At 42.5% G+C, this 16626-nt stretch overlaps 1 pseudogene; it reads left to right on the top strand.

Annotated features, from left to right (window-relative positions):
* The first annotated feature begins 7263 nt into the window (after nt 1–7263).
* Nucleotides 7264–14473, top strand: LOC146180301 (uncharacterized; annotated as a pseudogene).
* Nucleotides 14474–16626: the final 2153 nt, after the last annotated feature.

The raw sequence follows: 16626 nt of genomic DNA, 5'->3' as shown, positions 1-16626 counted from the left end.
TTTTGGTTTCCTAAAATGTTCCTAAACAAGCTACATCCTAAAGAACATTTTAGTCATTACACACAAAATAAATACATTAAACCTTGTTCTTGGTGCATGGCAGCATTAGTCGCTTAGGCACCATAAAAATCAACACAATGCTGTAAGGTATAACTTGGTTAGCTATGTTATATGAGACAAGCTTTCAGCCTGGTGTGGTCCTGATTCACGTGACAGCGCTGTCATGAGGGTCTATATCCCAGCGATCGGAAAGTGACCTATTCCAATAATTTTACAAACTGAAGGTGATTGTACAGATTTCTAAAGACTGGAGTGCTCAACTGTTTTATCAACGTCCGCCTGCTTTGACAACCTGAAGTGAAACTGTTGAAGAGAATACATTTTTGAACATTTAACGCGTTTCTGAAGGCGTTGCTTTCAATTACGGGGCCAACAAAAAGCAGGTGAATGTCAAACGCCGCCTAGATAGGCTTTCTAGCAAGACAGCGGTGTAGCGTGGAAAATCGCTCCGCCGATCCATCGCTGGCGCCGCTGACTTGAAAGGCGAACTGTTCAAACTTATATGGCTGTGGCTAAAGGTACGTCCGACGGACCCGATCAATGGTCTTAAAGGTACGTCCGACGGACCCGGTGCGTTTTTCTTCGGGATACGACGGACGGATCCGGGAAATATTTTTCAGAGGTACGGCGGACGGACCCGATCGGTAGGGTTCTTCCGACGGACCCAACGCATTTTTCTCCGATATGGGCCTTGGGATCCGTCGGGAAAGCCGGACGGATCCGAGATCCCCAGATGTGGTTGTAGCAACAACACGGTAGCCATATGTAGCCAAATCGAAGTTGGTATGAGGTGTACGTGCGAGGTGCAGGAAGTATGTACTACTGCATGCGAGAAATGTGAAATTACAAAGAATAGTGCCTAGAATGGGTGATATACTACTTGATGGCATGATGATAGGTTTACGTGAGTTGGACCGCGGCAGGGTCGCAAGCACGACCAGCGCAAGCGCATGTAATCGCAGTGTTGACAGCCAGCCCGCGGCCCGCACGTCCGCTCATTTGGTCCTCGTTATCATGTGGATTAACGTCTACGACGGTCGTTATGTAGTTTTGATTCTTCAAAGTTTCCTCACTTCTATCTGTGATGAGATGCGTCACGTATCGCATCGCTTTCTGCTCGCATTGAGGTTTGGTGCTGCAAGTTCTACGTAGTCGCTAAAAAAGCTGGGTGCCGCCGGCGTGTCTCTAGCCCAAGCATCGCGTCATTCGTGTTTGTTGGAGGTGTGGTTTGTGCTTACCGTGAGATGCTGTGATGTACGGATTACGTCCTACTAGAGTGCTGTGTGAGACTACGAAGAGTGCTGTGATGAGTGCGCCGATGTCCGGACGGACATCAGTGTGACCGTTTATGATCGGCGATGTTGCACGTGCATGTCAGTGTTTATTAGGTGCAGTGGTAATTTATTTACACGCGCTGTGCAACAATCAGACGAAAATAAGTCATCGACAATTTGTTAGCCTGTACTACAGAGCTCAAAACTCGGAAAATGGGAATGCACGATGCAGTTTTCGCATGTTGGAGTGGACCGAAAAATAAGTGCCCAGCCCACACCGCCGGGATGCGTATTACTACAGGTGAAATGGTTCAGGTTTCTGTAAAATAGCTGCCTGGCACAGCACCTTTCTAAATGTTCAGGCTTTGTACTATTGTTGAAGGCCACTTTATCATTAATAAAGGAACGAATATGCTTTATGTGTTAATGACTAATGCTTTTTCAACATATTATGTTCTTTTTTCTTTTTTTTCGTTTTTCCTTAGTTTCCTTTGTTTTTTCATGCTAGAAAAACACAAATAGTACACTTTTGAACTTGTCAGTCCAAAGCTGAACATGAATATCTGCCATGCATGTGACAGCTTTAATGCTAGAAAGGTTGACGTGTATAGCATGTACGTAGACGCTGCGACATCTTAGTGGCACGTTCGGCTACTTGCCCCAAGGTCGTGATGTTTAATGCCAGTGATGGCAGTCGCACTTTGGTGCAGGCGAAATGCAAATGCTTCTGTTTTCTGCAAGATGTCAATGCAAAGTACAAAGCCCGGGCAGTCAAATTAGTCTGGAGCTCTCCACTACTGTATTTTTCATAGCTACATATGTCACTTTAGAATGTGAAACCCTACATGCCACAGGTAGGCTGCATTGTTTTTTAGATTTTGTAACCTCTCATCTATGTTTTGCAACATTTGGCTAATTTTAGTTCTCAAACAGTTGTTAAAGATGAAACCAAAGCAGTTCTTGGCATGGTTTCCTGCTTGGATTAATTTGCTAATTGCAGTTCTTTGAAACTTGCATCAATGCTGGACAGTTCAAATAGCAGGCAGTTGAATTACAGAAATGATGTGGATCGTGCATATCAGTTCGGACAAATGGAAAGTAATGGTCCCCTCCTTGCATGCATAGGTGCCCTTAGACAAATACTCGGGTGTGTGATTGTGACGCATATCAAGGGTCAACAGAAGGCCATGTGGAGCCAGTGTGATATTCTTCATGAAGGCTAAAGTAGAATTGTACAACAGCTGCTGTACCATGCAGAAAAGAATTGATCATTTAGTGTATGATTAACTGACCATGAATAGCATCTTACTCAGAGTATGATGTGATATATATCTGGTTTAGCATCCCAAAATAACTACGGCTATGAGGAACACGATAGTTGAGGGCTCCGGTATAATTTCGACCACCTGGGGTTCATTTACATGCACTGACACCGCACGGTGCATGACGGCCTATTGTTTTGCCTCTATTGAAATACTCCTGCTCTGGCTGGAACCAAATCTGCATCTTTGGGTTCAGCAGCCAAGCACTAACTACTGAGCCAGCACAACGGGGCCAAGTATCAAAATGCATGCCATTACATTTTCTTCTAGCCTGTGGTTTTCTTCACAGAACTAATGTATACAAGGAAAAGTAAATAGCAAGAAAACACCAGTTTTATCGCACATTATATTCACATTTCAGCAAACATTCTCTAGGAAAAAAATTCTCATAATGTTTGCATGAAAACCATGAACATCTTACAAAAACAAAACAATGCACTTACTCCACTGCAATTATTAATGGGCAAGGTTGCATCTATGCTACTACACTGCACTTATCACAAAACCACAAGCCCCAGCTGCTTTGGCCAATCACTTGATGAAACTAACGGAGACAGATGTCGCACACCACAGACTGGTCGTCTCGCAACATATCTCTGCATATATTGCATTTCAATTTCATGCCTTTCCACTTAGCTTCAACTGTTGCCAGCATTACTAGTCACCCATCTTTTCTGACATTCCTTTTTACGCTGTTGGGATCAGCATCCTTGTTAACGATGGTCTCTGGAATTTTCGATGCTATCATTTTCACATCTTCCTCATCTGAAAGAATGAAGGAAAGACAAGCTTTGAGCAGAAAAAAAAATTAGGGAGACTCCTAATCTCCACCTGTAAGGGTATGGTGTGCCAGCGTTAATGGTTCTTGTCTGCAGATCCCACTGTGAATTCCTGTTAATTTACATGCCCTTTGCTACAAACATAATTACTAATTCCTTAATTCATGTCTCTGTTATCTCAGATATACTCATTAGCATACGGTCGTAGGCTGCCCTGTTAGGTGATAGACAACCTGGCATAGACCTCTGTAAGCCTCAACCTTTCTTAATTGGAGCTGAAACGTCCCAGAACATATTTCAAATACAACTTTGTAAGCTTGACTTAACAGCTCCTGCCATGTCGTGTGGCCTCGTGACATTTGGCTCGTGGCACTTTTGGCTTGTGCACAGGGGTCATCTGTTAAGTACTGGTTAACATGCATGAAAAATACATTTTCACAGAAACTGGTGGTAAATGGTCAAGTGGTGCACTGCAGATTCTGAAATGTATACCTATATGCATGCAAGGATTGCATCATCACATAACATGATCAAGAGTTCTATCAGTACCTGTAGTTACATAGCATTTCAATGCCCATTAAAGGACCACCTCAGACAATGGTTGTTGTTACCACAAGACCTGTTCTAACAGCGTACTGACACCATTCCACTGAGCGATGGACATGTATATGCATACCCTAGATAGCTCATGATTGTGGATCTCATTTATTTCTATGACTTCCAAGGAGTTCCTGTCATCAGAAACCCTACACTTTACGAAATCGGGACAGTTGTCTTGAAAGAAATAACCAGGTTACCTTGACGCAATGCTAAATTACGGAGCGTGAATATGCTGCATGAAGATACCAAGAAGCTTGTACAAAGAAAGGTGAGAGTGAAATGGCAGGATTTTTGAAACATTGAAATAAACTACAAACTATACTTGTCAAACCTGTCATTAAGGAATGGAAATCATGCAGTAATCAAAAACACAACATGGAGGCCATTTTAGGTCATCTTCACAAAAGTCATACCCACACCTCACACACAGCTCAATACTTATGAAAGAGGACAAACCAATATGAAAAGAGTGTGGAGATGAACTAACAATAAACCATATTTTTCACGTGCGCCAGAGTCGAGAAAATAAGAGGAAACATTTTGTACAATTTTGCAACAGATCCCTTTACATCCCAGCATGATCCTAGGAAATAAGAGAATAAGTGTCCTGTTTAAGTTGTTGCGCATTTCTCTTATATACTATGCAGAACCAACTAGCCCGACAACACGCTCTTCTGAACTGTAATCCTAGGAGAGACGTGCAAATTTCCTGCATTTTTGGTTTCTGAAAATGTTCCTAAACAAGCTACATCCTAAAGAACAGTTTAGTCATTACACACAAATAAATACATTAAACCTTGTTCTTGGTGCATGGCAGCATTAGTCGCTTATGCACCATAAAAATCAATACAATGCTGTAAGGTATACCTTGGTTAGCTATGTTATATGAGACAAGCTTTCGGTCTGGTGTGGTCCTTATTCACGTGAAAGCGCTGTCATGAGGTTCTATGTCCCAGCGATCGGAAAGTGACCTATTCCAATAATTTTACAAACTGAAGGCGATTCTACAGATATCTAAAGACTGGAGTGCTCAACTGTTTTATCAACGTCCGCCTGCTTTGACAGCCTGGAGTGAAACTGTTGAAGAGAATACAGTTTTGAACATTTAACGCGTTTCTGAAGGCGTTGCTTTCAATTACGGGGCCCACAAAAAGCAGCTGAATGTCAAACGCCGCCTAGGTAGGCTTTCTAGCAGGACAGCGGTGTAGCGTGGAAAATCGCTCCGCCGGTCCATCGCTGGCGCCGCTGACTTGACAGGCGAACTGTTCAAACTTACAGCTACTGACCACACCTGAAACACTGAATTGCGCATGATCAAGGCAGAATTTCTCTAACACTGAGCACTGGTAGCTATCGATTTCGCGCCCAATATTGTGAAAATCTGTCCTCTCTTCGATCATTGATACAACCACGGTTGAACATTTATGCGCCTCGGGGTAGGCCAGCCGTTGGAACATGGATGCGTGGTTGTAGCAACGATCACTTGCGTGGCGCACTCTGCAAAATTCCAAGAGTCAGCTTCTGCAACGAAATGTGCAGCGCACATTTTTTAACGCGTACCCAAGTCCGCCGATGCATGCATATCGATCCCGATCGTTTCAAAGCTGCGCGGCCGTTCCGTCGGGTCATGCTAACCTCGAGCATGCGGGGGTTTACACTACATGTACGCAAAATTCAACGACAAGAAAAAGATGCAGGCTAAGCACTTTAGTCTAGTCTTCCCCTAAATACCAAAGAACATTGCTGTTCACAGGGAATTCGGATCATTCGCGCTTCCGGCTTTCCGGTTGTGCACTCTTGCGGTGCGGTGCAGTAGGTCTTAGCCTCGACGAGTCGATGTGCAGCTCGCCGCAGTAGCAGCGCAGGCCTCTAGTAGATTCGGCATGTCTTCTGCCACGGCTCTGTGGTAGAATTTAAACGAAAAATTTGGCTAGAAACATCCTGTTTCCTCGGTCTGCATGTGAGGAAAGAGCATAATGTCATTTCACATACATACTTTGGACTGCCGAATGTTCTGCACGGCGAGGTGTGTGTGTTGTACCGGCGCTAGATCTTCGGAGGTCGATGCAGGACCTAAGACAGCGTAAATGCTAGGAGTAGCTCGCTTACATTACGGGCAGATCGAGGTAATAGTTTAGTGCGAAGCGAAAGCTGCTCGTGAATGTGCGTATCTCGATGCCAGCTGGTGGAGCTGGTGCAGTACGTAGCATCGCCTGCAGCTATTCTTGCCGTACACAACCCTAAGTGAAGACCGTGATCTATGGTAGAACGGATGCACTCTTCGTAGCAATTCATCGAGAGTCGCGGCTAGCTGATATCATAGAGGATAAGATTCATTCACGCGTAGCAAGCGGAATGTGGCCGCGTTCGACGTGTATATAGCCATGAGCCTGTATATCGACGTCCGCCGTATCTTTACGAGAATCGAATGGATACGTCGGACGTACCTTTAGACACTTCGTAAAATTAAACTGTGTGGCAGTCTCTCAATGCTAAAGGAAAGCCTTGCATTTCAAACCGCGTCTTATAAATTTCAGCAGAATTAAACCCCGCCTGATTAATTTCATTTCTTTCAGCTCTCCTCTCCACTTATCGTGACTATATCGTGATATCAATTAGTGCTAGTGGTGTGGTTCGACCAGTCGACACGTTCATATGAAAACCTACAAGAAGAGAGCTTGCTTCGTTTCATGACATACCCACAATGAATGCCCGCGTAAAGACGGCGCCAGGATATATAATAAATAAGCCGCGTTGTTTTCTCTCGTATATTTTTTTTCCACAACCAGCCAAATTCTTGGTTATCACGTACCGTGTCTAAATAGTCTGTTAACTTTCCACGCGCAGCGACGTCCTGTCACATCAGTGTCGTCCTTGTCTTTATTCGCGCTATGTTTTCAAGTAATCAACTTTGTGCAACCAATGAGTTACATTTTGACTTCTTTTGGACAAATTATCTTCTAAATCTTCTTAAATATAGCTATATCTCTCTTCACTAGATGGCAGGACAATCTGGTAACTCGTAATTTTTGTTTTGTTGCTCACTGGGCAAGTTCTGTTAGCTTTGTTTTCGTAGTTCGTCTCGCGCTCCTTCGGCACGTTTCTTTACCACCACCTTTGGGCTTTGTTGCTTTGAATGGCAAGAGACCCCATTGTTTGTTTAGCTTTTCAAGCAGGAAATGGAAGATCCTTCGCCTAAGAGGAAACGCAAATCGTATACGATCCTCGATGCCTGAAGATGAACGATGGGGTTGCAGCAGTACAAAATAGTGACCCCTCGGCTGCCCCTTCTACACAGGATATTGATACAGAGCCCCTGCCAAGCTCATGTGATACTGAGCACCCGGCGAGCTCATATGCGATGAAAATCCGGACCATGGAGGCGAAGATGGCAGCTACACGCCTGTGCGCGGCGATGACGCAAGTGGCGGAGCAGACGGAGCAGACCATCTCCAATCATCCGATGTGAGCCAAGCGCTGAAAGTGGCGCTCGACGAGTACGGCACTGCAACCCTCCCCGGCTCCACTACGACGAAAGCCGCTGCGCTCGTGATGATCCTTGCTTTCGTTGTCGCGCATGGCCTTCCGTGGGACACAGTTGACGGGCTGTTGCAGCTTATAGACGCGTTGTTCGGGTGTCCTGGCAAATTGCTTCCGCGGAGAAAGTATTTGCTAAGGAAGCTGTGGAGTCCGCAGTTGAATAGCTCCGTTAGGCACCATTACTACTGTGATGACTGCGGCAACTGCTGCGCTCAAAGTGCGCGAAACGACGTGCAAATGCGATCAGGATCTTCGCATCTCACAGCTTAAAAAAAAAAAAGGGATGTTTCTTCAGTATACTGAATATAAAGCAGCAGCTTCTCCAAACTGTTAGCCGTTGCAAAGATGCCTTGTATCGCCAAATGGAGGAGATTGAAAGTGCACTCCAAGAAGATTCGGTGCGCAATATAACACGTGCAACACTATACAGAAAATTAAGACAGAATGGGAAGATATCACGGCAAGACGTAACAGTAACTTTCAACACTGATGGGAGCCCCCTTTTTAAATCATCCAAATCTTCAGTGTGGCCCATTCAATTGATTCTAAATGAACAGAGCACGTTGTTGGGCTAGTCGGTCATACATACTTAAAAAAGGGAATTGCGCTAAAAAAGACACGGACGAGAAGAGGACTCAAAGAGGACGTCAAATTTGCCTTTGCATTGCGGCGCATGCCCTTTGGCTACGCCTGATAAAGAATGCCAGCCTTTGCTGGCTAGAACCAAAATCTTAAGACGCAGTCGTAACCAGGTAGCACGTGAACTCGCAGAGGCCTTTTTCATTGATAAGTCAAGCGATGAATGCGTAAGCGATTCTAGTATCAAGTTGTATAAGAAAGAGACAACCTTCCTGGCATGTGCGCTTAGGCATTGATTGGATAAGCTTCAAGGTATATATATTTGTGTTCTTTCTGAATAAAATCAGTCGCGAGTTTGCGCCCGTCCATGTCTTCTTCTCGTCCGTGTCTTTTTTAGCGCAATCCCCTTTTTTAAGTATGATTCTAAATGAGTTGCCTCCGAAACTACGCCACCAAAATGTCCTGCTTGCAGGACTTTGGTTTGGTCCTTACCACCCGAACATGAATGTCTTCATAGATAGATTTGTAGAATAAGTAGCAAAAATTGGAAAGATTGTGTGGGAGCACGGTGAACAACAAATTATCTCTGCAGTCCATGCTATCTGCTGCTGTGTTGATGCCCCAGCCCGTGCTGCGATTGCTAACCACACGCAATTCAATGGAAAATTTGGTTGTCCTTGGTGCCTCACTTGTGCGGAACAAGCTGAAGGTATGATCCTTGTTTGTAAAAGAAATGACTGGAAATGTTTGTGCAATGCTATTTATGCCGTTGGTAGCTTCTCTCGACCTGCTTGCTAGCATGGTACATTCGTAACTTGGCAGTGACCATACCTAATTACATATGAATGAATGAATGAATGAATGAATGAATGAATGAATGAATGAATGAATGAATGAATGAATGAATGAAGCCTTTATTGAAAGGAAGGGATGGCTCTCGGCCGCTGTTTGGGTTCTTGGGAGTTTTTTAACATAAGTGCACTGTGTCGCTTCTACTGTGCTAGGAAACAGCATACGCTTAGAGACGAGGAAATGGCAGCTAGCTATGTTTGTAATCATCTTAATGCCCCATATTAATTCTAGATGTTAAGCACCATATCTGAATAATGTCACTGGCACATATATGGATCATTCTGTGAAGATTTCTGCTAGTTGCTGATTAGTGTGGATTAACTATAGCACAAGAGTATAAAGAAACTAGGATGGGACACTGGACAACTGCTGGCTAACTTTGCTGTGCACTACTAGGCTGTGTTTACCACCGAGTAAAAAAAAGGAACAGCACTGTCATATTTCACATTGAAAAGCCTGTAATTGTACTGAAACATTGTGCTAAATTTGATCTTGATGTAACGCTTTTAGTTCTTAGGTTGTGTTTTCCATGTGTGACTTATAGTTCATATCTGAAATTGAGGGAAATCTTATTGTAAATTTTTTTTTAATTTAAAGGGGCAAAAATGGAGCACTGGTTTGAAATCGATAATCGAAAAGAAGTATATTTTGGAAACATTTCAAAATTTAGACTTTCTTTATCAGTTCAGAAAAAAGCTTAAAAGTTTATTAGCTTTTTTTTATGAGTGGGTAAAATTTTGTGCCATGTTTCGCATATATAGTAAAAGGGCAACATTGGAGTCTAAGAAAATGTTGGAAAATTCAGAATTTATTGGTAATTAATCATTCTTGGCTGTAAAGAGCCTTGATCAGCTTTAAAATGCAAAACACATGGTCATCTGCATACACAGCATGTCTGCTTTCACATGAGACCTGTCCTATCTTTGAAAACACCCCAGCTGAGAGAATGTTCTTTCAACATCTCTGTACATACGTATACATTCTGGCAGTACTGCAGTTCTAACAAGTATGGACAGCAGAAGAGTTCTACTCTTTCTATTGTCTTCCACATGTTTGTACACTTGGATTTAAAGACATAGTCAATTCAGTATGAGGTCATAAAAATAATTTTCATTTGAATTTTTCATATTTTTGTATGTTAAACTAATAGTGTCTATTGACATCCTCATTTTTCAGGTGCACCACGTTACTTGGAGACAAGCAATTTAGTTGCAAGGACGCGAGAACAACATATTGACGACGTCAAGCTTTCTGTAGACTTAGATATGCCTATAAATGGTGTGAAGGGGCCATCACCCTTGCTCAATTTGAGGTTGTTTGACATTGTTTCAAGCCAAGCTGTAGATTATATGCATTGTGTTCTGCTTGGAGCATCGAGGCAAATTACTGACTTCTGGCTGAACTCTGCAAACTGCAGCGAGCTTTTCTACATGGGTATGTACACACATTTCTTTGTCCACTAATACTTTTTAATAACACTATTTATTACCTCAAAGCATAAAGGGAGTTGACGAAGAAAAAAAAAAGGTTAAATAAATGAGCCAATTGACTGAAGTCGAAGAGAGAGTGGTGGTGGGGCCCCTGAGTTCAGGCAAATATATGAGGATGAATTGTTCGGCAGCAGGCTCGCTGCTGCCAGGTGGCAGATTCTTGTTGACTTCAGTGCTGGACAAACCCACGGCAAGTGGAGTGGAGTGAGTCGGTGGTTTTAGAGTGGCAGACGGGACACCATTGGCAGGGATATAAGTACTGAAATTGAGCCCACACCTCAGTGAGGGCAACCCAGACCCGGATTCACCGAAGCACAACCTCCTCTGCATGGGTAAGACTAGGAGGAGGGTCACCGCACACTGAAGAACGAGAGCATGTGTGTTGTGCCAGAGGTGTTCCTTTGTTGTGAGAAGGACAGTAGCATTATCCATGCTGAGGAACTGAGGCATTGATGAGAATAGATGGGTTGCAGAATCTGCAGAGCTTCTACTACATCAGCTCATGATCTGTGCCTGCTGCAATCAGTCCTATTTTTTGTGCTGGCAAAAGTAATAAATGATATCACTCTGCAGCATGTGTAACCGTGTTAACAGAAAGGGCAGCATGCTTCCTGTGCGCAAACATGGCAGCAAAAGCAGTTGTGTTGGTGATCTTAAAATTGATATATCTTGCTTGCTCAGTAGCGGAGCTTATAATTCCAGCTTGCAGTGTGGCATTGTAAGCAATAACACATTTTCTGTGTGGTGCAGTACGCTCATAGGAGACTTCTGGTGTATCATTGCTGCACTGATAGAACAGTAGAGAAGCATGTGGTACACAAGTTTTTTGGACTAGAAATGTATAATATACTTACTTGATCGTTTGGAAGATGTTTTAAAAGTCACCTGATCCTCACAAGAACAACCTTGTTTTGTCGCATGGTCTAACCCAGAAATCAAGAGCTATATGAGCGTGGCTTTAAAATATATTATTTTTTTTTTTACTGAGACTAGCTTCTGACATGTTTTATTTGTATTTTCCAATTTGTTGAAGAATGCTAGGCTCTGAAAAGAGGATTTTTTTTAGTATTTTAGTGCATAGCATAAGTTTGATTGTTAGAGATGAGCAGGCTATTGTCAGGTTGGAAACTACCTTTTGTTCCTTTCCCTTGGTTTATGCAGTGTGAACAAAAAAAAAAACAAATAAAAAAGAAGGGTTGGCAACATCAAGTATCTATATTGTCAGGTTTTGTATCCTGACTAGTCTGTATTTCTTAACCTGGTTGCAACTTTGTAACTTTGTAAGGTAGTGTAGCAAGCAGTTCAAATGATGATACTACAAAAGCAGAACATGTAGTACTTATCACCGTTATGTGAGTACAGCTTCTCATTGCTAGTGCCTTTCAAGCCTTGGTATAGAGCATAAGGGCTACTGTTGCAGTCAGCCATGCTGAATGCCTTTATGTTGCAGGCTCTCCGTCCACTACAGCCTCCTTGGACCAGCGGCTACTTAGTATTCAACCACCACACTATTTCACCCGGCTGCCGAGGTCTCTTGTCGACAGATGTTTCTGGAAGGCAGCTGAATGGAAAAATTGGCTCCTTTTTTATATGCTGCCAACATCATATGGGATTCTTCCTCTGTGCTACTGGAAGCATGCAGCCTTGCTGGTAGAAGCCATCTTCAATCTTTTGCTGACAGAAGTTACATCAGCACATCTCAGACATGCAGGTATGTACAACATGGCTTGTTTATTTTTATCTATTATGATCACATTGGAGTAATAATAGGGGGAGTTGCTAAGCATGGTTGACACAATAATGTAGAGAAGCTATGAGAAGCTAAAATTAAGTCTTTTTCACTAGTGCTCATTAGTTGATACACAGTAGTGCAAACTGTCACCTTGATATTCAGGAGAGAGGCATCCATTGAGATCTTTTAGCTCAGCTGTTGATATCATTTTTTATGTCCTGAATATTAAGCAAAAGCAAAAATAAGATTATATGAGCCTACAGTTTAGGCCCACAGATATTGCAATGTTTTGAAAATATATAGGGGTACATTCATGCTTGTGTGCAAGAAAGCTGGTGAAACACAACTGCTTGTGAAGGACAATGTTGAGGCACCTGCTGGAAAAGCATTGGCATGATATTGCCACCTGGTGTTCCCGAGATTTTTAGGTGGCGCCTGGGAGAAAAAGACGCTGAAGTCTGCTCGCGCGCTCTGTGCGGAATGCTGGCTGCTGGTACAGCTTCTCCCTGTCATTTTAGGCACGTCTAGCCCTATTGTCCATGGCAAATTATAGATTGAAAGGTCTTTTCATTGGTTTCTCCCTAATTGTGGTCTATAATAAAGTTTACATTTCAAAAATGTTGAGCACTTCAGGACTATATGGGGATTTGTGCATGCCTCTGGGTGTCTTAAGGTTTCATTTGCAGGCACAATCTTGTTCACTCCACCTGCGTTTTCTCATTTTTATTGTCTTTTGTTTCCTTTATTATTTTACTTGACCTTGTTTCTATGCAGTGCATGTACTGCCACTGGCTTCAGCATCACTTTGTTGCATCTGAATACACCTATAGGTTCATTTATTGTTGCTATATGCAGACTATCCCGTACTATCTTGCCAAAATTGATTTTACATTGTTGGCTGCATCAAGCTCAGTGTTCTTGTTCTACACTGAAAGCATCAAATTTACAAAGGTCAGTGGAAAAAAAGCAGCTGCATAGTGGTCAACAGCAAAAAGCTGTGGTTATAAAAGCCATCCTTAAATGACAGGTTTTGTCAGTCTTGTACATGAGCTTGCCGCTGGCTGCTTAAAATACTTGCAGTTGCTGATTTAATGGTGGTGGTTTGATTGTAATTGTGCAGGCTGTTCATAAAAAAATCTCAGTAAGGCTTATTGTTTATTCAGTACAAGGTGGGGCAAAAGAATCACTTCCCTGCGCAGTTTCCCTCGAGGCAGATGAGACGTTCACTGATTTAAGGAACTGCTGCACCATTTTCAAATGCAATTTTGTGAGGAAATGAGATATCTAGTGCCCACTGGATGTTCTCAAAGAGCATGGTCTTTCCTGTTTTTACTAGCTTGATGTCTAAATAGATATGGTACACTCTGAACGTTGCAAGCTGGAGGTTTCTAGTATGAGAGGTGGTCCTATATAGATCAACTATATGTCTTTGTTTTTCAGAGCAACTGCTACAAACCTTCGCATCTAGGGCTACAGGACTGTATGGACCACGTTTCATGACGTTTAATATTCATCAGCTGTTGCACCTTGTGACAAGCTTCAGGAACCTGGGACCATTGTGGGCCAATTCAGCTTTCCCTTTCGAGTCTGGTGATGGGAAGCTGGTGAAGATGGTGAAAGCAGCAAAAGGGGCTCCATTGCAAATTTTGGAAAGGGTAGTAGCCGAAAGGGAATTAGAACTTGCTCTAAGCTTCTGTCATTGCCTTTTCACGTAAAGAGTTTTTGTGAAGACTTATTGTTAGGCAGGAAAACTAGAAAGGCAACCAGGGTGGGAGAGGTGCACCTGTTTGGAGCACCAGTTAGTCCATGCTTGTTGCCACAAGAGGCAGAAGCAGTCAATAATCATATGGTGGATGGGGACGGTGACAGCATTAGCGAATATTACAGGATGAGTTTTAAAGGTACAATAATCCACAGTCGTAACTACAAGAAGGCAAAGAAAAGTGATAGCTCTGCCATTTTTACATCTGATGGCACATATCTTGTGGTCCATCGTATACTGGTTGCTTCTGGTGCAGATGCTGAGACACCTAGCAGAGTACTACTACTGTGTCAGAGGCTGTCTCCCTGAAGATTTTGATGGAGCTAGTAGCTTTCCACCGCATATTAAACGGTGCTTTTTCTCACCACTCACTACCTGTGCAATTCTCAAACCAGTATTTCAATGCCCTGTTTGCTCATTGATTTTGCTGATGAGGGCACAAACTACATTTGTACGCTGCCGAACCTTATCGAGCGGGACTAAATATAGTTTTCATCAGACCTACATCAGAAGAGAATATGTTTGGTTGTGTTTGTTCGGCGCTCAGAAAGCATAGCACAGTAACAACAGAGGATGTGGCAAGGGCAGGACAAGGACTTGTGCTGTCCTTGCCTCTCCTCTGTTGTTACTGTGCTATATGCTTTCTGTGTGAGCCCAATTTTGTCTCCTGTAAAACTAAAGCTTCTGCCAGTGATTTTCATTTGATCCTATCCTGTGTCATCTGCTGCCACCCAATTACCGCAAACAATTCCTAATCTTATCCTGCCTACTAAGCTTACCTTTCTTTGGAATTTTTTCTTTGCACTACGTGCCCTGCCCATGCATTTCTTACTTTTGGTTTCATTTAAAATATCCTCAACTCTTATTTGTTTCATAGCCCGTTCTGCTTTCTGATGTCTTAGCATTTCACTCAACATTTTTCCTTCTACAACTTGCTGCAAAGTCCTCATTGTTTTAGTACTGGCAAGACACAACTATTACAGGTTCCTCTAGCAGGTTCTTAGTAAGCTGGTATGCCTGGCAAATATGCTCCATTTTGATTCTCCTGGCACTGCCCCCCTAACCCCACCTCCTTGTTCGGATCAGTAGTCATATTTTATGCCATAGTTGGATTCATTTTCCAATGTGAGCTGCTCACTAGCTTTTGTATATTGATTGCTGCCAGGCTTTGAAGATTACGTCACTTTTTTTTCATTCTAGTGCCATTACATGTTCTGCTTCGGGCATTATTTGGATGGAGGCAGATAGCTCTCCAAGAAGCCCTCTGATGTTCACCAATGAACACTTGTGTCCAAGTCTGAAAAACTGCTATTGCATGTAAGAAAACTCATCACTGGTGGTTTGTGTGAACACATAATGGCAAAATCTTGGCACATCTGTTGATGGCATAGTAATTCACATTCTGTGTATGCTTTTGCAAATCTAAGCAAGTGAAATCCCACTAAGATTTAATCTCAGCAGTTTGTTAGACCTCCAGCTGTAAAATAGTCTGTTATTTATTTTAACACCTGTTCTGCAGCAAAAACATTTTGAATTTGTTCTTTTACTTGATCTGTTTTTGTTTTGACATGACGTTAAGGTGACTGAAACTTCATGCAGTGCATTCAACTATGAATGTGGTTGACTGGTTATGATGTTTCTTTGAGTGATCAAACCAGTATATGCATGGCTTTGGTACTTTTGACATGTACTTTTACGATAGTTTGTCAAATGACAAAGTGCCTCAATTTACCCTCACCAACCAGAGATTATGAATAACTTTGTGTACAGCAAGAGAATTCTTTTTTGACTGTCAGATATCAACCTCCTTCAGGTGATACTTTTCGTTTTGGATAACTCATTTTGAATATGCATCGTTTGAACAGTTGCAATGGGTTCATTGAAATTTCAAGCATTGCCTCTTCTATTGCACTGAAAAAGAAATGACAAATTGCAGTTTTCAAAATTTAATAAAAAAAACACCAGCGTGCCACGAGAACTACTTCATCTCCTTTGGATGTAACTATTACTCATGGTAACACACTAGAAACCGTAGCCAGCGTGAGTGATCACAGCCAGCCTTAGTGTCTGTTTTTCATGGATTAATCAGACCAATGCCTTCTCTATTTTTATGCCAGGCACATTGCTCGCTTTGCAGTGCAAGTGTTTGTATGCTTTAGTCCAACTAGTTGGTGATGTGCGTGCTTAGCTCCTTCAATTACTGGTCTCTGAGGCTGCTTGCTGCCAAGCTTGAGTCTGCTGACGGCTGTTTCAGTTTGTCCACTTTGGCACTGTTCAAGTGGTACTCACAGATGTTGAGTAGGCATGAAGCCTAGATGAGGAAATATAAGAGGAGGATGGGATAGTGGTTTGGACTGTCAATTGTCAGTATCTGGCTTGCATTGTAAAATAGAGGAGAGGAAATTTAGATGTAGCTGCACACAACAAACATTCTTGTTCTAAGTTCATTTTTCAAAGAATAACTGACACAAGTCTGGATTAATTTAGGGATCAAATTATTAGCAGTGACTGAAGTTGGGCTTTCCAGAAAATACTGTACATTATGCACATGCTACATTTAAGGCCATACTTCCTCAGCATTAGAATGCACGCTTGAAAATTAAATTTGTTATGCCACAAAGATAAATAAGAAAACC

This window comes from Amblyomma maculatum, chromosome 9, assembly GCF_055883805.1.
Source record: "Amblyomma maculatum isolate TAMU_Amacu chromosome 9, ASM5588380v1, whole genome shotgun sequence".
In the NCBI taxonomy this organism is placed as follows: Eukaryota; Metazoa; Arthropoda; class Arachnida; order Ixodida; family Ixodidae; genus Amblyomma; species Amblyomma maculatum.
The sequence above is the reverse complement of the archived record's forward strand: the minus strand, read 5'-3'. Positions and strand labels throughout refer to the sequence as shown.